The following is a 24,903-nucleotide window of genomic DNA, read 5'->3' as shown; positions in this document are numbered from 1 at the left end:
TGCTGGGGTGTCTGGATGGCACCGGTTTTTGAATGCTTGTTGCATAAACAATGCACTGAGTAGAGCTTTATATCTGGCTCTTTTTAATTTTTTTATTTTTTTGAGAATGGACTCCAATGGCTTTTGGAATATTTACACTGAGATTGTTTATTTGGAACCCACAGAAATACAAACCATAATAACTAACAAATTTTATTTTCTGTGCTGTTGTGTAATTCCATTGTAATTCTCTGGAATTCTATTGAAATTCTTCTCGCAGATGCCTCTGTCCTTTGCTGGATCTGGCCAAGGAATTGAATGTGGGCTAGTGAGGAGCCTTAATGTGATGGTGGAACATGTCCATCTACGCTATTGCGATTCTAGGCAGCCAGCTTCTTTTTCAATTCCTTTCTCAAAGGTTGTGGCACTGAATGAACCAGCATTAGACTCAAGCAGAGCATCAGAAGCCAATAAATTTTCTGTTATCTGACTTGCAAAAAACATTTTCTCATACGTTTCTTTCTGCTGTTGTTTATTTTTAAGAAAATGAAGGTCTAGGCAAGGAGCAATCCTAGTACCATGGATCAGTTAGGCTGCTCAGCTTATTTTCTTTTCCCAGGCAGATCCACCTGAAAACTAGTTGATGTCAGCTGTATTTCAGCACATGCTTTGGATTAAAATTGTCTCCTCCCTTCTTTGCACCTCCCAGAGCGCTCTGAGGCCAGTGGGTGGTTTGAAACATCGACCTTTTGTAGCCTTCCAAGATCCCGTCCACTTTTGCCTTTGCTCTTTGTCTCCTTCCAGCCCATGTGGTCACCTGTAACCTCTTGCTAGGCTCGCCTGTTAGGAGGCTTCCTCCAGTGGAAATCCTGAGAGTGCAGTTAGAGGCCCGCAATAAAGGTGTGTTTCCTTCCCTGCACCAGGCAGAATGGCATTGCTGGGCTGTTGCTCTCTGGCCAGCACCTCTGCAGCTCCATCTGCCTCCCCAGAGGTGGATGTCCAGGCTGCTTCCCGGGCTGGAAGCAGGGCTGGAAACCCCAGCTCTACATTAGGATGCATGTGAGCATCCTAACTGGGGGCAGGAGAGCTGAGTCTGTACGTCCCCGCTGTCCCTCCAGACCCCCGGCTCACAAAGAACACCGAGTTATCTTCTGCACTCAGGAAGGGCTCCTGCTGCTCTGCCAGAAATGTTTCAGCATGGTGCCAAGGATGCTGCCTTTGAAGGAGGGAGGACATCGTGGCTGAATTCTGGTCCCACGCTCTCTACGAGGAGTGATCATCCCAGACGTGTGCCAGGAGGAGCCTGGTTTTACAGATGGGAGAGTCCCGACCTGACAAGGGGGCAGGAGCCCCGGTGACGCATGGCTTCTTGTTCTCCATCAGCCCTGGGTACATGCAGGAGGGAATTGTTGGGGCCTCTGAGCCCTCCTGGACCAACTCAATGCCATAATCTCTCATCCTGAGGGATGTTAGCGCAAAAAGTGGCCAGTGCCTTCACAATGCAGGTGCTTTGAGTTTGGTGGTCAAGGTTAAAGATCCAGTCACTGCGTCCAACCTGAGTCTGCTTTGTCACAGCCACAGGTGTCCACAGCCACAGCCAACGGGGTGTCTGACCAAGAACCTGAAAAATCAATGCATGAGAGAGCCCTCTTGCCAGATCTAACCCGAGGCTTCCATATGTTACCAGCTGTGAACTGGGTAGCACATTTGTCCCTCTGGATAAGCTCTCACCATCCTGCACCATGTCCCGGAGCCTGTCACAGTGGCCAGCCCCACGTCTCCAGCCTGGCCCACGGGGCCAAAGCAGCCGCAGTGAAGCTGCTCCTATTTGTGCCGCCTGCTTCTGCCCCTGCCCACTCGCTTCCTAAAACTGCCTGCGGGTTGCTCAAACCCTCAAGGGAACAGTTTTGTTTCTTCACCCTACCCTGTCATGATCAATTGTTCCCACCACTTTGCGATTTCTGCGGACCGTGTGCCAGTTTTATTTCCAAGAACGCAGCAGCACCAACATTTTTCAATTATTCAGATAGGTTTTTAGCTTGTCATCGTCTTCATCTCGCTGGGAGGAATTGCGCCCGCCTGCCCTACCTCGGCTCTCGCCGGCAGTGATGTGATGACATTGGCTCCGCAGAAGTCGCTTCCCCTTCCAGCAGGAAGGGGAGCAGGATCCGGCCTTCGCACGCCGCCCCTCCTGCCATGTGCAGCGGCGCTGCCTCTCTTGCTGCATCTGGTTTCAAAACAAACCCTCTACAACAGACAAATATGTTAAACCTTTGAAAGCCTCATTTCCAGGTTTCAACAACATTCTCTTCAGAAGCGAGCACTTAATGGAGTTCATTTAAGGTTGTTGAAGCCACAACTTGCTGTCAGCACTATTTACCACTTCAGTGACTCGGCTAGAGCCTCAGCTGCTGTGAGCCAGTGCAGCGCTAATAAAGGAGCCCTCCTGATTTACACCAGCTGAAAATCCGGCCCAGCCTCTGCCAGGCCGACAGCCGCTGCCTCCCAGTAGTGGCTTGTGCACGCACTCGCTGCAGACAGCACTTAAAGCCGTTTTTCTTCTGACACCCCTGCCTGTGCCCTATTTTTAACGTTGGAGCAGCGCGGCGCGGCGGGTGCTCCAGCATGGAGCCTGGTGGGCGCCAGGACTCGCCCTGACAGCCCCGGCCCTGGCGTGGGCCCTGGAGGTTGTCTTAGGACCCCATTCAGGATGTTTCTTCCTCAGCCCTGGCTTCTTCTTGGGCTCTAATTGAGTCAGATCTCACCTCACGGCAGGTCCCCTCTCCTTGCTCCTTCCTAATGGGGCAGTGGAGAGGGACCTTCCTCATCCCAGCCATCGCACTGTAATTCCCTGCGCTTTTCCCAGGCAGAGAAGCTCAGTTCCTCTGCAGCCATGGGGCTTTTAACTTGTCGTTTCTGTCATTTCTACCCCTGCTCCTTTCTGACGTCTCTAAACCCCACTCCCACAGACCCAAGTCAAAGAACTCCAAACCTCCCCGAAGCTGTCCATCCCTTCCAGTTATACAGATCAAAATTATTGATGTTTTTGACCTCAAGCACTAATGTCGTCTCCAGAGCCTGTAGGAAAGGAGCTGCCAGCTCCCCCAGCCAAAGCCCCCAAATGGCATCTGGTCCATCTGCTCCATGGCAAACTGGCAGCACAACAATGACTTCCAGTAAGCTGAGAAGCGGCTGGTTTTAGCGAACGAAACCACTGCGCCTTCTGTCTTTTATTTTGATAGTAAATTTAATTTTATTATCTTTCCCCCAGTTTGCCGCAGGATTGTGCCGAGAGCCATCACGACGGAGTTGCAGCACGGGAGATTTTGACCCTCCCCGCTACTGGGCTGATAAAATGCAGCTTGCAGCTCCTGCAGGAGCCTGGCTTTAACAACAGGCAGGGACTGCTCACAGCGAGACCCAGCTGCCCTGTTTTGGGAGCTGCCCACTGCACCCTGACACGCACAGCAGCCATCGAACATAGGGCGGGGAGCTGCAGCGGGTCCAAAAATTGAGGAGGGGGCACTGAGAGCTTGGGCAGGTCAGACTGGTAGCCCCATGAGGTATCAGGAGCTGCTCTTCTCACCCTTGCTGGGATCTGGGAACTTGCCAGGGAGCTATGACCATTTCTACCATATTTTAAGGATATTTTCCTCAAAAATAGATTTTGCTTTAATTACAAAAATCTGAGACGTTCTCCTTACGCGTGCTTTCAGCAGCTGGAGTGTTAAGAAAAGCACTGCATGCATCATGAAGAAATTGTGAGAGCTGACAAGATATCTCATTTAAGAGAGAGCGGTTCCTACCAGAACATTTGTGATTTCCAAATGTAAGCGTAATGTACAGATCTCACATTTTTGTGCCCTTATGAGCTAACTTTAAAGGGCATATCAGGATATTGTGCTCCGGCACTGTTTGTTAATAGTTTCCTGTCTCCCTCAAGGAAAAAATTGAATATTTCTCCTCTGAGCTTTCGCGCAACCTTCTGCCAAGTCAAAGCAGAAAGGAAAAACTGCGTGCAATATTTTATTAGGCCAAATGTCGATTTGTTTTTCTGAAATCTTTACCAATCTTTCTGGCATTTAATATTCAAACAGATAGAGAGAAAAAAAAAAAAAAAAAGAAGGAAAGAAAGAAAGAAAAAGCCCAAACAACAGGGCTTTCATTTCATGTGGCAGTGCCGGGAACATCCACCAGGCCATGATACACAGAGCCGTGTTTCTTTCCTGCCTAGGAAAGGGGCAATTAAACATGCTGGAGAAGGTGGAGAGCAGCTGGGCACAAAGGAAAGGGATGGAATCACTTTGGTTTTGTGAGCCTTTTTAATCAGATTTCATTAATCTCCGCAGAGCTTGGCTATAGACAGCATACCTTCCATTTTGCCAGGCCTTGGCCTCGCCCACAAACGACAGGCTTTTTCCACATGTACAAAAGGCTTCGGTTTCCACTCCGCTCGGAAGGCTGACCGGGGCTCCAGCTCGATGTGGCATTGCTGTGAGCCCTCGGAGCCCTGCACCACTTATGAGCAATATTCCCAAGTGTTTGAGGAAAGAGAACTAGATTTTAATCCGGACTTGCTTTTTACAGGGACAGCTCTGTACCCACAATCATACCCACAAATACCTATCAGCAGGATTTGTGCCATATTGAGAGTAGGTCCAGCAAAGATCAGGCTATCAGCCATGAATCCAATTGACTTCCATGAGCTGGAACTTGTGTTGCTAGTTGCACCATTTATAAGCACCAAAAGGAGCCCAGGTTTTACTTAAAATGCCATTACCCCAACAGCCTGGTGTGCTAGCATCTTCTGGGTTCACTTCTGCCCCCTGGGTATTACAGAGGTAATCAGTTTTGAAATCTTAGCCCATGTCAGGGATGTGTCTGGGAGACACAACACACCCTGTTATTAGATCGTGAGCATCACACTTTTTTTTTTTTTTTTCCACATTTGCGACATGCCCAGAAGAGTGGATTCTCCCAAATGCCCTATTGCCAGCGGGCTGTTGGCATCCAATGATCTGAAAATATTCTCCCTTTACCTACCAAATGTCACTGCTGTCACCCTGTGTCTTTCTCCTGAGTCTTTTTGCAGGGCTGTACAAGCAGCAACTCATCAGAGAGGCAGCAAGAGGTACTTGGAAGTCAGAGATTCACCCAGGGCTGCAGAGTAGGTCAGTAGAAAGCCCACATGCTGGCTTGAAAGCTCCTTCAACATATTTATTTTCATCATATAGTATACTAATGGTTATTTAGGCAGAAATTTGAGTGTTAATATGCATCCAATTAATTTGAGAACGATAATTCCCTTAACTAATGAAGTTGGCTTGATGATGTTGAAGGATTCCTAAGTCATACAGTCAGCATCTACGAACCTGTGAAGCCCCTGTAGGTGCCTCTCCCTGCCTCCTGTCCATTTAAGTGGCAGCCAGGGCAAGGTCCCTGCTGACTTTGTCTCTACCAAAAGCCCAGCTGATGCTCTGCAGCTCCACGCTGTTAGGTCTTTCCAAATTCCTTGGGAAGCATGGGGCAGCAGTGGGATACAGCTGCCAAACCAAAACCACTGGGGCATTTCCCTTCCCACACGTTCCCAGTCCTCCCCCTGCTGCAGCACTGCCCCCCTCCAAGTTCAGCAGAACAGCAGGATTTGAGACTTTTTCCTAAGAGTGACCCATGGGACCAAGCCTCATTGGAGAAGGAAGGTTTTCAGAGCACTAGAAGGAACAGGCATCACTGACGCCGCAAGTAATAATTCACAACTTTCCCTTTGAAGTATGGCAAAAATGTGTCCAAATGGCAAGATGCTCCTTCGCCTGGTGCTCTACCCTTCCGAAAAGGTTTTGCTTAACAGCGCAACAACTTTCAACAAGGAGCTCTATGCCCAGCTCAGATCTTTTCCATCTGGTGTGGTCTGTGCAAGATCCAGTAATATTTTAACCTGCTTGATGGTTAGCTCACTGAAGCTATTTGCTAGGATAAAAGAAAAAGGTGAGATTTTGTTTTCCCCTCTTGGCATCTGAACACTCTTCTGTTTTTCAGAAATAATCCCATTTACAGCAGATGCATTTCTAAGGAGCTTCTATATGTTAGACATAGCCAAAAAATTAGCTACAGGAAAAAAAAAACCTGCCTTGAAAGTGTTTTTCAGCAGAAGTATATTATTTTTGTTGAACTCAAAAAATACCTGCTTTCTTCTATGTGTTTTTGAAAAGAAAAGAAAAAATCAGTTTGGGGAAAAAATCAGTTTCAGCTCAAATCTTTTTGCTTTCTTCTAAAAAATTTCTGAATTTGGCCAAAAGAAATATATATATTTTAACAGAATGTCAGCAAACTCTCCTGTACATGGATAAGCAATAAAAGGATGGCACGTGGCCCAAGCAGTATGCAATCTAAGTGATCTTCGGGCATATTTGAAGCCTCAGCTACCACAGAAGTTGATTCATGCTCCCTTTTATCTTTTTTATTGTATTTTATTTTTCGTGCCTTCAGCCAGAAGCTGGAGGATTATTGCAGATGACTCAGGGCGGAGGAAGGAAAGGTAAGGCTTACTGGGCTCTGGCAGTTGCCTCCATCCAAGAAGAGCTTTTTTGGGATGCCCCAGTTGCAGCAGAAGATCAAACCCAAGCAGGCAGGGGATGGCGCCGAGCCCCCGAGTCCTCCTGCTCCCAAGGCTGGCGTGCCGGCGTGTGGTTTTCCTTCTGCCTTCTGCAGAGACGGCGGGCTTGGATGCAAGTTCAGAACTTAAACCTCCCCGGGACCTGGAAACATGAGGATCCTGTGTCTGGGTCGAGCCCTGTTTAAAATCCGCTGTCATTGCCTTTGGTAAATGGTGCTCGGTGCATGTTTTGCAAACCACAGGGAGCCACGCAGCTATCCGCTGCCTTTCACTGGAGGCTCCCACACCATTGCAGAAACAAGTAACTGAGTTTTACCACAGCTTTATACTCCGGCTTTTCTGGATGGTAGGGAGCTGACATCAAAGCGGCTTCCCCATTGCTGCACAGCAAAACTGCACAAGTTTAGGGACAGGCCATAGGGGTTCTGATTCCAGCTCTATTTTCAAAAGCAGAATTTGGTATTTCTCCACTCCTTTCTGGCAATTCACCCAAGGTTCCCATCACTGCTGGCCAGAGATAGGAACGATCATTCACACCGCTTATTATTCTCTTTAAAATGAATGCATGAAATCCCCAAACTTGAGAGATCAGACGAGATGCTCTGTGAAGGGAACGAGGAGAGCTCTTTAAGGAGCGACGGGTTCAAGCACACACCGAAATCAGCGGATGCAGATGCTACACCCATTGAGAGCAGTAAATCCACAGATGCTGCTCCTGGCCTGGCGTATCCCCTCTGCAATCAGCTCTGGGGCTTCCCCGAGGCATCCCTGGCCCGGGATGGTGCTGCAGAGCCGGGGCAGCGAGGGGAGCGCTGGCGGCATGCCATTCAGGGTGAGAGGAGCAAAGCCCAGCCTGTTCACAGCTAAGTTATTGCTGCTGCTCGGGTGGTGCTCTGAATTTCTGCCCTGCCGTGGTGGAATGAGGTCCCAGGCTAAATACTTATCAGTGATGCTTACTAATCAATAACAACATCAGCCCAAGTGGAAAATCTCAGGTCCCACACTCGCAACTCACAGCCGAGCTGCTCACTTCCCAAACCTCCTTCTAAAATTAGAAACAAACAGGCCCCTTCTAAAAGCAATAAACAGCACTTTAATTGGACTAAAACCCATAAATCTGTCAGCAGCTAGTTACTCTGACTCCATTGTGTGACCAGCGCCTTTGAATCCCCTCCTGCGCCTTGCACCGCACGCGGCGCTGGGAGCCAGAGTCAGCAGAGGCTCGGTGCGATGGGACCCGGCAGCACGGTGTGGGCACAGGGGTGCTCCCCAGCTGGGTGCCATCACCCCCAGGGTGCGAGGGAGATGCTTGTGCTGCAGGCAGCCGGCTCTGTGTGTCCCGTGAGTACAGCGCCATGAACTGGTGGGTTACACCCTGCAGGTACCTCTCAGATCAGGGACCCATTAAATGTGCATTAAAATGCATTTTGCTTAGCAAAAACAGCACGTTTTCATCTATATTTTTTTTTGTGTGTCGCCAGTGTTTTAAAGTAAATCCCACTTGACTTGGAAAGATTCCAAGTATTAGCATCGTGATGCAGGAGTTCCCATCCAGTGAACAGGTACCAATGATCTGGCCACATCTCCCCTAGAAAGAGACTGCTCACAGGAAAATAAATACAGCGGCTGCTATTTCAGATTCACCAGCCATCTTGGAGGGGAAAGTGGGATGGCAACCTTGTGGCAAAGGGCAGGACCTGGAACTTTAACATTTTCTCCCATTAGGAGGAATTCATGCCCTGATCCCTAGCAGGGAACATGTGATGGGCAGAGCCCCCAGGCTGCCCCTGAGATCGGGGTGCAGTACTCCTGTGGCCTCCTGGGACCTGAATGCCCTTTCTGTATCACCCAACAGAAACAAAACTGCACCAGAGACAAAACCAGCCCTATGGTCAGCAGGTGCAGAATGAGGATAGGACACACCAGTGACCATGTTTCTTCCAGCCCCCTCCAATAAAACCGGCTTCAGGGCAAGAAATGAAAATCTCTTTAAAAAGGGGCTGGAAGGGAGGGAGGAAAGGAGCTATTTTTAGCACCACCTTGAGAACAAATCACAAAAACTTGTAGAGCGGTATTATTAGGTAAAAAGCACAAGATGCTCACATTGCAAGAACAGGGTGTGTTTCCCTGGTGAGGGGGACATGAACATTGTATGGGCAGAGTTCCTAAAAACGTAGGAATAATTCCCAGTCTCAGAGGACCTGCAGAGTGTCTGTGACTGTGTATCATTGCGTGGGACACCTTTGTTCATCATGATGGCAATGTTCTTAGACACATCTGCCCAGTCTTCTACTGCAGTGGCTGGGGCTTACAGGGAGCATGACACCAGCATCATCACCACCTTGAGCTGGGAATTACTGGTGGGATGGGAAACTGGTGAATGGTGGCCAATATCACCCGGTGGCACACTCTTGATACCCAAAATACCAAAGCCTGAGGCCCAGCAGCAGTGAAGACAGATCCGTGTCTTCCTTGTCTCGTTCCCTCTCCATGTGGCTCCTTTAAGGCTTGGAAGGTTTCTTGTCCTCAGTAGCAGAGGTCATGCCCTTGTCCCAAATAAATTCACATAAAGAGAAGATGGCAAAAGAGAGCTGACACAGCACGAACTGCTTAGTGCCACCTAGCCTTCCTCTAATAAATAGGAAGAAACAGCATTACATACACATTCACAATACATATGGATACACACAGGCACTCACTAAGTGTATGTAATGCCATCTCCCATAAGAAGAAAATTCTGGCAGCCTTTCAGCAAGCTATCCTCAACTGCTAGGAACAAGCACACACTGCCTTTCTGGAGGTGTGTGGCACTCTGTGAATACATTCAGCCCCTTCCAATGGAGCGATTGCTCTTAAAGTCCCTCAGATGCCTTTATACCTGGATAAAATATTATTACGCACAGGAGTGTAGGGAAGAATGGTAAATCCCACTGCTGTAACAGCTGCACTGGTGTTAGCTCTAGAAATCATGAACTGGCTACTTAAAAGCCAGAGTCTAGCTTAAATAATCTTAAGATTTAAAAATAAATTGTATACCCAAGACTTTCTTCATTTTTGTTCTGTTTTTAGCCTTACTCACATCTGCAAGTATTTTCACTATTTTTCTTGCCTTTGACGATTAGTGCAGTTTCCAAACGCCCAGAGTTTCCCAAGTACCAAACAGAGGATAATCCTGTTGCTCCCTTACACCCCCAACTCTCAGAGCTTTATAAAGAAAATCCAGTACCCGTCCCGGGAGACCCGGGATGAAATATTGACCCTGCAACATTGCAGGTTTCTTCTTTTCTCCCCTACCCTGGGCTCCGTCTGCAGGAGCTCGCGTGGGGGACACAGGCTGCAGGTGATGGGGAGAAGCGGCCAGGGCCGCTGCCATGTGTGTGCATCAGATATTCAGGCTCCAAAACACAAAGGTGAAGGGAGGGGGAAACGAACCCTTCCAATAGGGAGACTTCATCGTACGAGCTCCAGAACACCCGAAATGATAGCAGTAGCTGCAGACCCCCGCTACTGTTTGAATTTTGCTCACTTTTTATTGCTTTAGTTCTCAGTAGAGGGAAGTCCTGAAAGAAAAAATAGCAATATTTCACTACGTGACACCGAGTATTTCGATCTGAAATACCTTAGGTTGGGGCTGCTGTGCAGTGCAGGAGGGAACAACCTTTCCTCTGCTCCCCCACGAAGCTGGTCCCCAAGTGCAGCCGTGCTCTAGAAAGAAAAATAGTAATAAATTTCAGCAGCGTGCCTGTGAAAACAGCTGATTCTCTGGACCATTAAAATACTCTGTATTTATAAACAGAATGGGGTTTTAGTATTTCTTCTCCTATAAAAACACACTGGAACATTTCACCACAGTTTTTTTTCACTTTAATTAGCAAGGAAAGAGGGGGAATGCCAGAGAGCAATTATAGAAAATATATACTGTGCTGATTAGGGATCTCTTTTCTGTAGCATGGAGAAGGCAGCTTAAAGTTCACGGTAAATCTCTCCCCCTCTAATGAGCTATGCCTTATCCAACCCAGCGAGATACAATTAACTCGGGAAAGAATGCAGCGGCTTTCTCAGGGAAAAAATAAAAATAAAAAGTGGGGAGGGAGAGGAAGAATTCATGCCAAAAGGTGAAGAGCAAGGATCCTACATACTTTGGGTCTCATGTTGGTCAACTCCAGAGCCCGAAATGAGCTCATGGCCTATCCAGGATGGCTCCTGGCTCCAAGCCCTTGTGGGATCCCACCATGGAGCAGCTCTCCTTCCCTTCTGCAAGGGCTGCACTCGCTCACCTTCCCATGATTTTTTTCCTTTATTTATTTATTTACTATGTCTCCTTTTGTCCCGTGCCACTCGTTATGACTTGGGTTAGCGGAGGCAGGACATCTCCCCAGCCGGGCGTGCGGGGCAGCCGGCGGGGCTGTGCCGGGGCGGGGGCAGCGGGCCCCCCACGCCCCTCCTCGGCCCGGAGCGAGGTCAGGGGGAAAACACCCGGAACATAAATTGGACACAGCAGGGCAGATGTAGACTGAACAGGAAGCGCTGGCCCTAGGCGAAATGAAACAGCTGTTGCCATTGTTCTGCGTTTGCAAACTCCGCACGGCTCGGGCTGCGGGAGCAGCTGGTAGCAATTACCGCACATGAAAAGAAGGGCACAGGATTAGGCAAGTGACGAAAAAGCGAGGGGACCGCTAGATTTATCACTGGCGGAGCGAGGCAGCCCCTGCCCTTGCCCCTGCCCCTGCCCCGCGGGCGGGGGTCACAGCGCTGGGAGCCGCGGGAGTGGATCCAGTCATGGGGATCTGCCCTGGGATCCCCCGGGATCCCATCTCTGCTGTGCCTCGTCCCCTTCCATCGGCTCCCACCGACAGCGTGGAGGAGCTGGGCAAAGCACACGGACAAATTTAATCTCCTCCTCTCTTTGTGCAGCAGGCAAAAAAAAAAAAAAAAAACAAGCAGACACGTCACGAGCTTTGCATTCCTTGAGAAATTTCTTCAGCTCTTCCATATTATCAGCGTTGTAAAATAAATAATAAATAAAAAAATTAAAATCCCTCGCAGCTTTCTTTTTGCAAGGAGTGACAAGCATAAGAAAGGTTAGTCAGAAGGTAAAGCATGTGTTTGCCATCTTAGCTCCTGATATGGAAACCATATGCTTAAATACACCACCAAACATACTCAATATAACACTCTTTTTTATTAAAGGTGGTTTTATAAAAGCTATTCACCTTCCATCCACTGGTGACTCCCAAAGAGGTCACATATTCCTCATTGCAACTATCAATACGTATTTGGGGTAAATTAAACTCCAAATAGACTGTTTCTGATTATTATTGCAAAGGGAGCAAGAGGCCATTTTATTTTCCCTCACTGATAAATTAAAAGAACTGTAATGGGTGATTTCTGCAACCTGTAAAAGGGCAAAACCATCTGTAACTCATTTAGTGTCACTTTAAAGAAAATTTATTTGATTAATTCAGGCAGAGCATAGAAAGAATATAGATTTTTTAAAAAACTCTCCTGCTCAAGAGGAAAAAACAGCAGCAGAAGAAAATCCTGACCCAAAATAAACATTTATGGGAGTGAAAAAATGCTTAATGTGTTATTGAGAATGCAGAAGCTGCTGCCTTGCCCCTGAGTTAGAGGATTTTTGCCCTGCCAACCAGGAGACCCCAACATGAGGTGGTTGTAACAATGCCCATGTCACGGAAGTAGGAATAGGACAGAAATGTGGAAAAATGCAGAACCGAGGTTTGGGCTGCTTCCTTGCTCTTCTCTTTTGGAGCCAACCAGCAATCCCACCAGACACTTGCAAAGATGTGCACAAGATTATGTCCTTCATGTTATGCAGCCAGGAACTGCACCCGTTTGTCAAACAGGCTGTTATTTAGTGCAGCACCTGAAAAGAACTGTGATAAAGAGGAGTGGGGAGAAAGAAGTGGGAGAAAGGATGGCAATTTTCCATCCTCCAAACCCGAGTTGATGGTACCAACCCAAACTTCACCACCTTTGTCTGGCCTGACAAGCAGGAAGCAGAGAAAAGATCAAAAGAGAGTGGAAATCAAAAGGCTTCAGATATTGAAATTCTTCTGTTTTGCCACAGGCTGTCACCCTAGCTCCACGCATCGCTCAGCCAGCCAGGAATACTCCGTGGAAAGCAAGGGAAGAGAAACAGCTCCAGAAGTTCAGAAGTTTGCTCCTCCTGAGATTTCATTGGCCTGCAGGTTACCCACAGTCTCAACTCCCCTGCTGACAATTTGGAGAATAATATTAAATGGTAACTATAATATATACTAATAGATTAATCTTTATAAGTCATGCCAAGTTCTGTGGGGCCGGGGCTTGGCAGGAGTGGTCTGCCTCAGATGTGGAGTCTTTACTGTTGCAGGATTTGCACGTGGCAGCCGGAGATGTCATTTGCACTCTGACACAGGCTAAGTCACTTACAGCTATTGATCCCATCAGAGGCTTGCACCGGGCCAGCCTGGGCCCTGGCCAAACCTTGCTTAAATCAAAAGCCGAACTTGCCTTGCTGTCTCTGGGCTGCTCGCCCCAGGAGGAGGCAGGAGGCAGGCAGAGCTCCAGCCTGCTCAGCTGGAAAGTAAAGCTCCGGGGCTGATCTACTGGAACCGTGAAGGATTCTTTCATTGACTTCAGTGAGCCATACACCTCGGCAAACCTGGTGCTCGGCGGGGTTATTTGCACGTGGTGACCCCGTACTGACCCTCGTTCCTCTCTTCTGGGTTATCCTAAAGTCACCCATTTTATTATTATTATTATTATTATTATTATTATCATTATTATTATTATTTTTGTAGAGGTTGAAGTCCAAGGCCTCTGCTCAGCTCTCAGATCCACAGGGAGGCGTGTTACAGTGACCCCCCCGCAATTATTGCAGACCCCCTGCGATCGATGGCCGTTACATGCCTATACTGCTCCAAGGATCTAGGACCGATGGAGTCAGGTACCTTTGAGGATCTAGATTTTTCTTACAAGCTGTGACTCATCCAGTTGCACTTACTCACCACTAACATCAGCTCTGGTGTGATCCCATGGGAAGCTCTCCATCACGCCGGGACTGACACACCATCAAGCACGTGCCTCGTCTTCCCCTGCTGAATTCCTCATGAGTCGGTAGAACTGCAAGCCTACAGATAGCCTTGTGGCTCACTCCCCTTTGAAGATCTTAAACAAAATCACCCTCTCCAGGAGAAGGAAAGTACTGGTTTCATAACTTGCAGTGGAAAACACAGATGGACCTTCACACTGTAAAGAAGCAGAGTAGAAAAAGTGTAAATTTTGGTAGGGCATTTTCGGAATAAAGCAGTGAGAAATTCTGGAATGCAATAATGCCATGTTTACTGAGAAAATGGCAGAAACCTGAGAAATCCTCATCGGGATATTTTATTGTTGAAGACCTATTTTGTTAAGATACTTCTCATAAAATATGTTGGTTTTCCTGGTTAAACAGTAGCTGTGCCTAGTTTACAAGCAATTAGAGCCACCCTAACTTACCCTGCTAAGGTCAAATCTTCTCCACAGATTTCTGACCTTACTGCAATTCCTGCAGGGAAAGATTGGTACTGCTTGTGTTCTCTACACCAGATATAAAGAGAAAACACTTTTCTTAGTGCTCAGCTAACTAGGCTTTTCCAAAGCACCATCAGAGTTGTTGTGCTATTGCAGCACGCCACACACGGGGAAGCCTCCTGGCTCATTTTTGCCCAGAGTGAGTGCCTCTCCAGTGGAAGATTATTGATTTCTGAACTGACATAGTGATATGGTGCCTCGGGAAACTGTCTTCCTTTTTCCTTCCTCTTCTCCTCTCTCTCTCTCTCCTCTTTTCTATTTGCTTTATTTTGTTTTGTGCTATGCGAGCCTTTAGTCAAATATCCCACATACACACTCATCACTTGGACGGCTTTAAGCACAATCCATGGGCAAGTCCGGGCACTGCATTAATATTTCTTGTTGTCTCTCGGTAGATTATCCTCTGTTACTGTAATTCGTAAATTCAGCCCTTTGTGTACATGCCTTCATTGTGAAAATGCAATATCATTACTAATTAAACAGGGTTTTAATAAGTTGGCTGATAGCTCCCCACAGCATCTAGGAATTAACCTCACCTGGGAGCAAGCTGCTGGTTGAGGCTAAAGAGAAGCTTAGATAAAGGCGGGGAAAGGAAAAGACATCAAAGTGCTAGTCACCACCAAAACCTCATCCTCCACAAATTCTAGGTGTGGAAATGTTTCTCAGCCATAGGGATCCTCCCTCCGTGGATTTCCAAATAACTATAATCATCAGAATTCCCTCTTTCACCTCCCCCTGGCCTGATTATCTCATCTTTCTCATTTGAACTTCCTTGCTATGAGCAATACATTTATGGCTTCCACGCTTTATTACCTTGATCCCAAATGCTTAATTTGGTTCAGATGGTGATAATTCAGCAACGCAGAGCTTAGGGACAGTGTTGTCCTTGTGGTCTGCTTTCACCATCGAACAAGGTTCTGTCCCTCATCTCCATACTTATTTCATGTATCCAGCTTCCTCAGAGGCTGTGGGTCAATACTGGTATAAGCAGAGGACAGAATTTTCTTGGTAGCTGACTGGTGCTTAGGATTCATGTTGGCTTTGGAAATTTAATGTTCTGCAGTCTCCAGCTATTTTTCCCACAATTAAATACACTTCTTAACAAAAGGCACAGAATAAACAACAACAACAAAATCACAACCCAAATTAGGCACTCTCTGAGCAGACACGTCAAAATCCAGATACCAAAATCGCTAATCCTTCTGGCTATAACTTTTAGAATGTTGACAGAACCTAGATGCTGAGATAAAGACTACAGTATGGATATACAGCTGAGATAAGGAGATGATTTAATTCTGAAGCAGACAAGAAGGCTACATTTCAAGGGCTACAGAGGGAATTCATCTCTCCCTGAACATATCACTCCTGAATACTAGTAACGCACCTTGATTCTTTGTTCTTGCTCCTTTTTTTTTTTTTTTTTGTCCACACTTCTTAATAATATGTTTGGAAACTTATTAAACTTACAAATCAAGACTCCAGGTTAAAGGCAACCCTATCTAAACATCTTAACATTTATAAAAAGATTATCATTAAACATCTTGTAGAGAAATTCTGAACCAGTGCAGAATCTGGAAAGAAAAAAAAAAGTGCAGAAAAAATAGCTAATGTGTCTACTTTTTAATTAAATGTAAATATAATTTGTAAGGCTTATGGGTTTTAAACAGAGAAAATTTACTCTGCATAATTTCCTTTCTGGTTAACCTTATAGGCAGAAGTGGAAGTAGGGTTATTCATAAGACTTTTGTAGCTGTTAAGCTAGTTACCTCCTTTGGATCCACTGTTGCAGATGACTTCAACACATCCAAGATTTCAACTGAGGTTACTAATTTACAATGACAATATAGAGGTTTTAAGCATTAAAATGAACATTGCTAAATGCCCTAGTTTACAGCTTGTTTGGGATGTCAGCAGATTTTTCATCTTTATTACTGCAGACAGATAGCAAGGCTCTTATCTGCACATACCTCATCGGAATGGCTCAAACATACAAAAGTGAATTCTTGGTTATTTTAATGTGACAAGTAAATATAAACCAGTTACAAATACAAAGGCAGGATAAATACGCCTGACAATACGGCCATGCCTAAATTACTGCCAGCTTAGTATTAAAAGTTCTGTAGTGGTTTCTGGTTCAAAGAGTCCCATAAAAAATCAGAGTTAATTTAAAACTTAGCCAACCATGGGAATATTTCTCATTCACACAATACAGACTTCTCTTGTGCAGGTCTGTTTATATATTTCAACTCTGGAGCAGTTTTCCATTTCAGTTCAGGAAAGTACTCATATTCAGTCCAGAAAAGTAACTAAGCACATGCTTCACTATGTGCATTAGTTAGTCATGTGCCCATAACTTGTCATTTCACCTGTTGCAGCTTTTTGAGCCAGTTATTTCATTATTTGCACACACACACACACACAAAACCCCAGGCATCTAATTCCTAACAAGACTGTGATGCCAGGTTATGATAGATCAAATGTTACTGAATAAAACACTACTAATATTTGTAGAGATGGTCCACTAAGCATCACTGCCCAAAAAACTTGGAAGTCCTGACCCACCTATGGAAATCCATGGAAATCTTTCCCCTGATGTCATCAGGAGCATCACCGGTTCTCAAGAGGGAAGATGAAGGAAAGAAGGCATGCTGCCCGCAGGCTGGTAGTCCCTCACCCTGCAGAAGCACTGCAGGAGATCCGCTGCCAAGGATTACCATGCTCATCTATGGGATTGCAGTCTGACTGTCCAGTGAGCGTGGGGAGCACTGGCACCTCAGGGACAATGCTCCCAGCACAGACGGGTTTCTCTGAACACTGCTCCTCTGGTGATGGAACAGATTCTGTGCCCAATGCTGTCAGAAATAGAAGATACTTTCACCAAATTGAGAGAGCAAAATAGGCGTTCCCAGCCCACATTCCGTCACACAATCACAGAACCATTCGGTTTGAAAGGGACCTCCAGAGATCTCTGCTCTGAGCTCCCGCTCAAAACAGGGTCAGCACTGAATTCAGTCTGGGCTGCTCAGGGCTTTGTTTGTCTGAGCCTTGAGAACCTCCAAGGATGAGGATTTCACAGCCTTTCTGTGTTATTCAACAGTTGCCTGCTGTTGCTATCTACTTCCCCAGCTTTTCCCAAAACCCTGCTGCTGCTTACACACAGCTTCTAGCTCACCCTACAGAGCCAGAGCCCTGCAGAAGCCAAATAGCTCCCAAATAGGAACTGCTGGCCCTTCCCCTTCCCACACCAGAGAGACCTTTCCTGGCGCGCCGTCATACGGTTAACACATGCTGTGTCGGCCCTGCCAGCAAGCTGGGATCCAGAGCCCTGCTCCCAGCTCGATCCCATCGCGGGGAAGGGGTTGGAGCACGGCCAGGCCCCCAGCCCACCTGCTGGGTCTCCTGCCCCCACCACGGTGTGGGACGGGCCATGAGGTGTGTGTAGGCCTGTGTCTGGCCTCGGTGCAGAGCAGGGTGCGACCGAGGCACGCATCCAGAGCTGGAAAATGTTCCTACGGTGCACATTTTACTGCAGCCTCTGTGCCCAGAACGGGACGGAGCTGGCACCAGATTAGTCAGAGACGGAGGAAGGGAAGTCTGGCAGAGATGAATGCTTGCGGCCTTCTCCCTTCTCACCAAATATCTCGTACTGCTCTTTCCCTTAGCCTAATGAGCTGGGGCTCCAGGCGGTGGTTTGGGATGCCTTTCCCTGAAACCAGCTTCTTTCACAACATGATGTTTCCTCCTCAGCCTGCGCCCTGCTGGGAGCTGGGTCCTGCAGGCCCTGTGTGCCCTGAGCTCTCCATGGCCCCAGGGACCCCATAGTGGGTGCCCTGCTCTGGGCTTCATCCCTGCTGGGGAAGAAAGGGGAACCTCCATGGCCTAGGTTATCTTGTAAAGCAAAGCCTTGGCATAGCAACGTCTTGAAAAGTCCTTTCCCACACCCTCCTCTCTGAGGGAAGCAAGCAGAACCCACTGTGAGGAGTCACCCACCAGCCTCCCTCAGACTCATGGAGGCCCTGCTGCACAACAAAACACCTTTCTCTGCCAGCAGCAGGCAGCCAGTACACCGAAAGGCACATTTCCTGCTGCTCGTCTGATCACTGGAGAGGCTGGCACGGCTGCTGGGAGAAGGAAGAGGAGGAGGAGGAGGAGAAGAAGGAGGAGGAGACGGAGGAGGAGGAGGATGGTGTGGGCGATGAGGCCAGCCTGTGATCTGGGTGTGAAAGAACCCACGGCTGGGCAGGATCAATGGAACAGTGCCGAGGCTTGCGGCGACGGGAGAGGGAATGGGAGGGTGGAGAGGAAAAGGGAAGGAGCCCCCCTACAGCTGCTGAGAAGAGAGGGGAAGGTAAAAAGGGGACTGCGATAGCACCAGGCCCACAGGAGACTCAATGGGTTGTCTCATTATTATGGTGAACAGAGAGAGCTCATGAGCTGGGAAAGATAGGAAGCTTTTATTTATGTATTTTTTTTAAAGAGCGCAGCCTCTAGGAGGGTTTTTGCAGCTCAAATGCTTTTATTTTGTGCCAATTACTTATACAGGGTCTGCATTATTCCCATAATCAGTCTAAATGAAAGTCAAACATGAAAGATTCCTAACAATGAGCTAATTGGAATGCCATTACCATTTAGATTTAATAAGGTATTTGTAATAATAAACTTGCCTCAGTCTATAGAGTTGTCTTATTCCTGCTCAGATCTTGCAGGAGTGTAAGAGTTGACATTTGTCGTTCGTTCCGCAGGACATTGGATATAACCTTCAAAACGTTTTAGTCTCGCAGCACTTAGTAATATGTTGAGGACGGAAACAAAATCTATAGCCTGCTATTGTTCTGTCCATGCGTGGCTCAAAGTTAACAGGAATTGTGTTAAAACTCAGCAGCAGATTATATCCCACATATCTTTCTTTATTTGCAGTCCAAACATCTTGTGGTTTAGAATGAGTCACTCAATGTCCTCTTATGTAGCTGCATTCATTATTTGCATTGAGGTCTTGCTGAGGAACGTCAGGCTGGTTCCAGCGCTGCGAGGTACTACACAGGCACGCAGCGCACAGGGTCTTTGCCTTGCACGGCTTAAGATCTAAGCAATTAAGTCAACCCAAATTCTATCTGCAAGCCAAGATGTTCCATCTATGGAGGTAAAAGCTAATTAGAGCTCCATGCAGACTTGCTTTTGAGAACAGTTGAAAAAAATAAAAAATAAAAAAAATCTTTCTTACCTTTACAGGCAAGCTTTTTCACAAAAAGCATATGTAGGCTTAAAGACCTGGGCTCACTGTGCAGCCGGGGAAGTTTTGTTCAACTGTAGCTCATGCTGCAAGAGCGAGGCGTAATCTTTGTGGGTATTTCTTCTCTTATAAAGTAAAAGAGCTTGGTACGAGCACTTGGGGAAATTCCCCTAAGAACAGACTGAAAATGCGGAGGTCGAGCTGGTGTGTGCATACTTGTAGGAATCAGAAAGATAAAATCAAATCAGTCCACAAAGACACAAAGCACAGAGAACAGGATGCCATGGGCATAATTTAAATCAATTGCTTCTCCCTCCCTCTTCTCACCCTACAAAGATACCGGAGTCATTTCTCCTCCTAAAGAAATCCAACAGGTGACCAAAGGGGAAACAGAATGCTTAATTCCTTTCTTAACAACAACAACAAAAATAAAAATAAATTGAAAAAAAAAAAAAGAGTTTCTCAGTGGCATCTCTCTGCAAGCAGAAGCATTACCTATCCAATAAACTCTGCTGCCATTAGCTGCAGATGAATTATGTCCTGCTGACACTCTGTGGTCCCAGAAGCTAGCCCTGAATGATCTGACTCAACAGAAAACTTTGCACAATAGCTCAAATAAACGTCAAATCATTGGAAACTGGCAAGGATCATGGAAATTCAGAATGTTCCTTTTTGAGGACAGTATTTTAATACAGTCTGACACTGGGAATTCTGCTGAACATTTGTAACGTCCAGGAAATTCTAGGCATGATTGGTAAAATGACCGATGCTCTTATAAACCTACTTTTTCTCTCTGCAGCACCATACCTACTGCACTCCAAAATGTTTTTCAGAAACTTAGGCCAAGAATCAATGGCCTTAAGTTAACCATATGCCTGAGCATAGTGCTGGATTGCTGGAGAAGGGCAAGAGAGCTTGAAAATCAATAGCTTCCCTGGATGTTTTCACAGAAGACAGTTGGGCTGGGAGTTAAAACACGAGCCTAAAATTCAGACATTCTTGCTCTTGATGGTCTGGTTAACCTACCTCTTCTTTTTCTGATTCACTTTGCACATTAGAAAAAAAACTATACGTGTTACTTAGATCACAGCAATGTTGTGAGGCTTAATTTTTTGAGAGGTGTTTTGGGATCCTTGTATGAAAAGTGCTATAAATATATACATTCTTAGTAGCATTTAATTTACTTCCTTTACAATTCCTTTGAGCCAACACATGTTGCCAAAAATGCAATATTCTCTAAGATGTCTTTTATTCTTATATCTGTCTGGAGTCCAGGACATATCCCAGCCTTATAAAGCATCCGATATTGATGTATCCGCATGGAGTGTATATATATAGCTAATACGATCAGACGTTATTTTTTTTTTTTTTCTGCAGAAACCCAGACTTGCTCAACGTACAAGATGGACGTGCTTAGCAAATGAGGCAGCTGTTCAATTTTTATTTTTATGCTCATTGTTTGCTGTGCGGCCACATGTCTCATAGAGTGCATACCATCTAACCTTTGTAGTGAATCAGACAAGGCTCCTCCATAACTCACCCGCTTGGACTCTCCAGCTCCGCCTCACTCCCTTTTCAACATACATATGTGATCACGTAATCAGGAACTGGGTCATAAGAAAAACTTTAACTTTGTCATTTCCAAACTTCATTTTCTAGCCTTAGCTTTCCTTTCTGTGGATGTTTTTATTGAGAATACCTAGGGATGCAAAGCTTTTTAATAATAACTAAATAATCCCCTGAACAATCCCATCACATCGTGCAATTCTTTGTTAAGCAACAACACTGTCCTGTAGAAACAAAGACATCTGTACCTGCACACCAGCCAGTATCTTTTCTTGCATTACTGAAAGAACCCAAGTACCTCCAGGGCCACTCCTGTTTTTCTCTTTGCATTGTGTCATGGAGCACATACCAAATGTGCTTTCATTAAGTTTCCTAATGAAGTTTGTAGCAGATCTGCCCATGCAATATGAGATCAACTTTGCAGTGTTTGATAATAACAAGATAAGCCTATTCTCACCTGTGCTTCCCCCTGCTTTGGGGACTTGGGAGAGCAACATATAAAATGTCACCATTTTTTATATTCCACAGTTTTTGAAGCAATGGATTTTCACCCATTTTACAACCCTGGAAAGTTAGGCTTTGTTCCTTGTTTCTATCAGTTGATCTAGTGCAGACACCTTTTAAGTTAGTTAAGTTAGACTGGCTTACACCTCAGTAGCAGAATCTGTCTTGCAGTCCTTAAATTGAATAAGCCCCAATAGCTTTTACTTATAAACCAAACAATTTGGAGCTAGACTAGAAGAACAAGGAAATTTCCGTTTGGGAGCAAACTGGAGAAGAACAGATAAATTGCAGCACTGGGTGTAGGACTCCCTACCTTTCGCCTCTTCAAAAGCTAAACACGTACAAGGAGGTGGCAAGCAAGCAGCAATTTACACACAGGCAGAACAAAAGGCCAAGGGCTTAGTCTTGCAAAGACTTATGCACACTTATCTTTACACTTGTGATTAGGCCCAGTAATTTTGGTAGTACCTTGGCTCCAAGAGGCCCCTGAGCATGCAGTATTAGGCTCTTGCATTAGCATGCAATATGTTAAACTGCTGCAGAGAGCAAACTCCAGGGGTGAGCAAAGTGTTCTGTGGAGGCTCGATGACAGCAAACTGCAGGCTGGGCAATTACTGCAGGCAGTTCCTAAGCAGACAAGACAGATTGTCATCCCTTGCTTCGTAGAAGTTATGGTATAATGAGATATGAGCATTTACACAAGCATTTAAGGGTAATGTTTATAAATCCCAGAGTCAAAAGTTTAAACCGTGTAGATGACATGGAGAAGGGCACTGGAGAAGTCAGGGCAATTTTCCAGCAGCATTAAGTAAAAACACACCTCGAGAAGGACATCTGCATGGCCTGACAGCACAAGAATAGCCTGAGGAGCTGGTAGCCCCTGGCTCTGGGCAGTGACTGGCACCGTGCCTCAAGCCTGGGGTGAGAGAACCAGGAGATGCACAGAAGCAGGCTCCATTTCTGCAAACATTGCAGCCCCAGGTCGCTTCTCTAAGTTGTCACCATCACTTTGTGTTTCTCCTGTCATTGTCCCACTGTCATTCCCAAGGGTGCCCTCTGCCTTTTGTCCTCCTGTTCCTGACAGAGTGGCACATATTCATCCACACCCTGCGTGGCTCCCCTCTAGGTTATGCATATTGCATATTGCAAGCACAGGGCGCAGATCTGAAGGCTCTGGGTCCTTATCCAAAATCCCCACACCATTAGCGCCCTGTCCATGCTGCAAGAGGCACAATGAGGCCCATATTCTGACTGGGGCCTCTAGGTCCTCTTCTCATATGAATAGTAATGACTGTAATTATTAATCATTACTGTGATTATATGATTATAATTAATAATCATAATAATGAATCATTATAATTACTGTACTAAATGACAAGCCCTGCTTCCTCCAGCGAGCTTCAGAAGCACAAGGAATGAGCTGTTGTGTGTATGCAGTGGGTCTCAAGCACTTCTGTACTTACAAGCCCAAGAGGCTCCATTTGTTTTAAGGACTTCCATATTGTATTTCATCTAGAAATCTACAGCTGCCTTGAATTGTGACCACTGGAGTGCTGTTACCATCTGCAAGGTCCTTTGCTTGAAATCCAGCAGAGTCATGAGCAAACAGAGATTGGCAAGGGGAAGGAATGTGCATATGGATATGACTTGAGGGATAGAGAGCAGATATGCCTAATATTGCATTTTTCCATCTTAGATTTACAACTGAAAGTAATTCAGTTCACTGAAGAGCATTTTCAGAAAGCCCAAATGAAATTGCAAATGTGGAGGCTGCAGACACTTGGAAGAGAGCTGGTTTGTCATGCCCTGCCACTTTGCTCTTGGTTTCCATGGGCATGACTGCTTTGGGGCTCGTAGTTTAGGACAAGAGAGGGGAGTGCTTAAAAGCCATTATTTCTGTTTTTAAACTGCACTTAAGGTGCAGGGGGTTCTCCCGTGGTAATGCACATTCCCCAAGCCCAAGTGGCTTGGAGATGCTGACTGCAAGGTTGCTGTTTTGTATGAAGTACCTGAAATGTGTTGAGCAGTACTCAGGTGCTTTGTGGCTTGTGGCAGAGGGTGTGAACAAGTGCCCTGGAGGAACCTGCTGGAGTTACCCTATATATTGCATGGTTAACTCTGGTTACTGGGCTGCTCTGAGTCACCAAACTCCTTTCCAGGCATGAAGAAAATGATCTCCCAGTATGTAAAACCCACACAGAAGATTTTGTTGTTTACGGTTAACACTTCATTGTTACCATCAGCTGGCATGCTGGAAGGGGACCACACAAGCATAATGACAGAGTAGAGGAATACAATTAATCCAATTGTTCTATTATTTATTTTTTTTTCAGACAATGTATTTGGTAAGGGTTAGTTGACATGGTTAGATTCAATGCTGGTGACTTTAAAATGTTGTTATCTATTAGTATAGCTGGCAGCATGTATTTGAGACTATGAAATTTGGAGCTATTGTAACAATTGCCATGATAAGCAACCAGTGGTGCAGTTGCTAAAAGAGTTGCCATTGCTATTCCCACGTTAGTGAGCACAATGAAAAGTATAGGAAAACTTTTGTTTTGCCTTCTCAGCTGCTGACCTCTTCATCCTTTTAAATTCTTTTGGAAGGGAGGGACTAGGAAAAGGGCCTATCTATGCTCCCGTGTCAGCAATGAGCCCGCACACAGCTCTCCAAATTCAGTCAGACAAACAAAAGGTGAGAGCATCTATGCAGCAGCTCCTCTGTGAGTTAAGGGAGAAATGAAAACAAACAGCTGATAGTTAAGAACATTATAGAGTGATCGTTTGGGCCACTTGCCATCAAAGAGGTGCACTTCAGGTGTGCGCTGCCTTAAGATCAATACACGGGTCTAGAGTGAGGGAAGATGAAGGACTGATTTTATTTATAGCCCCTTTGCAATGCTGTTACTGGCAGGCTGGACTTTGCAGAGAGGGTTTGTGCAGGACATCGCCGTGGTACTGAGCACCTCATGCACTTGTACCAGACATTATCCTGTTGGTTTACGACTCCTTGCAGAGAAAAGAAAAACTTGTAAGCATAGAATAAGTAATTAAAAATTTAAGTAACTAATATGGCTTAATTATAACAACTGCTCTCAGGTCTGAACTTGGAGCAGAATTTAGTCATTATTTACCATATTTTTGTTTGCAGTGGTTTATAGGCACTAGATAATTGGTGGGAGGAATAAAAGATGAAGGTGTAAGTCCCAAAGGTGGGATAGTGTCTAATTCTGTCATCTGCTGGCTGGAGTCAGGCACCGAGGAAGGTTCAGGATGCTCCACCGGGACAGTAGCGTTCCCTCAGAGAGAGGCACTGAGACATCCCAAACAGGCAGCTGACAGCGGGACTGATGCCAATATTTTCAGGTCGGATTGGGTGTTGATTTTTTACAGAACATGTCGAGAGGTGGTGGGAGCACATGGGAGATGGGGCCTA

At 46.1% G+C, this 24,903-nt stretch overlaps 1 long non-coding RNA gene across 4 annotated transcripts in view; it reads right to left on the bottom strand.

Annotated features, from left to right (window-relative positions):
* The window catches only part of LOC118248553 (uncharacterized), a 39,679-nt gene that overhangs the window by 2,452 nt on the left and 12,324 nt on the right, over positions 1–24,903 (bottom strand). The window contains exons 2-4 of one of the 4 annotated variants that reach the window (XR_004778781.2): positions 16,730–17,019; positions 13,603–13,843; positions 10,212–10,297 (exon numbers count right to left, since the gene is read on the bottom strand). This is a non-coding gene — a long non-coding RNA (uncharacterized LOC118248553). Of the gene's footprint in view, positions 1–10,211; positions 10,298–13,602; positions 13,844–14,980; positions 15,121–15,933; positions 15,954–16,729; positions 17,020–24,903 lie in introns of those variants that run through there. The other 3 variants (XR_004778784.1, XR_004778783.2, XR_004778782.1) reach the window with 3 other exon arrangements.

This window comes from Cygnus atratus, chromosome 7, assembly GCF_013377495.2.
Source record: "Cygnus atratus isolate AKBS03 ecotype Queensland, Australia chromosome 7, CAtr_DNAZoo_HiC_assembly, whole genome shotgun sequence".
Taxonomy (NCBI): Eukaryota; Metazoa; Chordata; class Aves; order Anseriformes; family Anatidae; genus Cygnus; species Cygnus atratus.
Note: the sequence above shows the minus strand (reverse complement) of the source record. Positions and strands in the feature narration are given on the sequence as shown.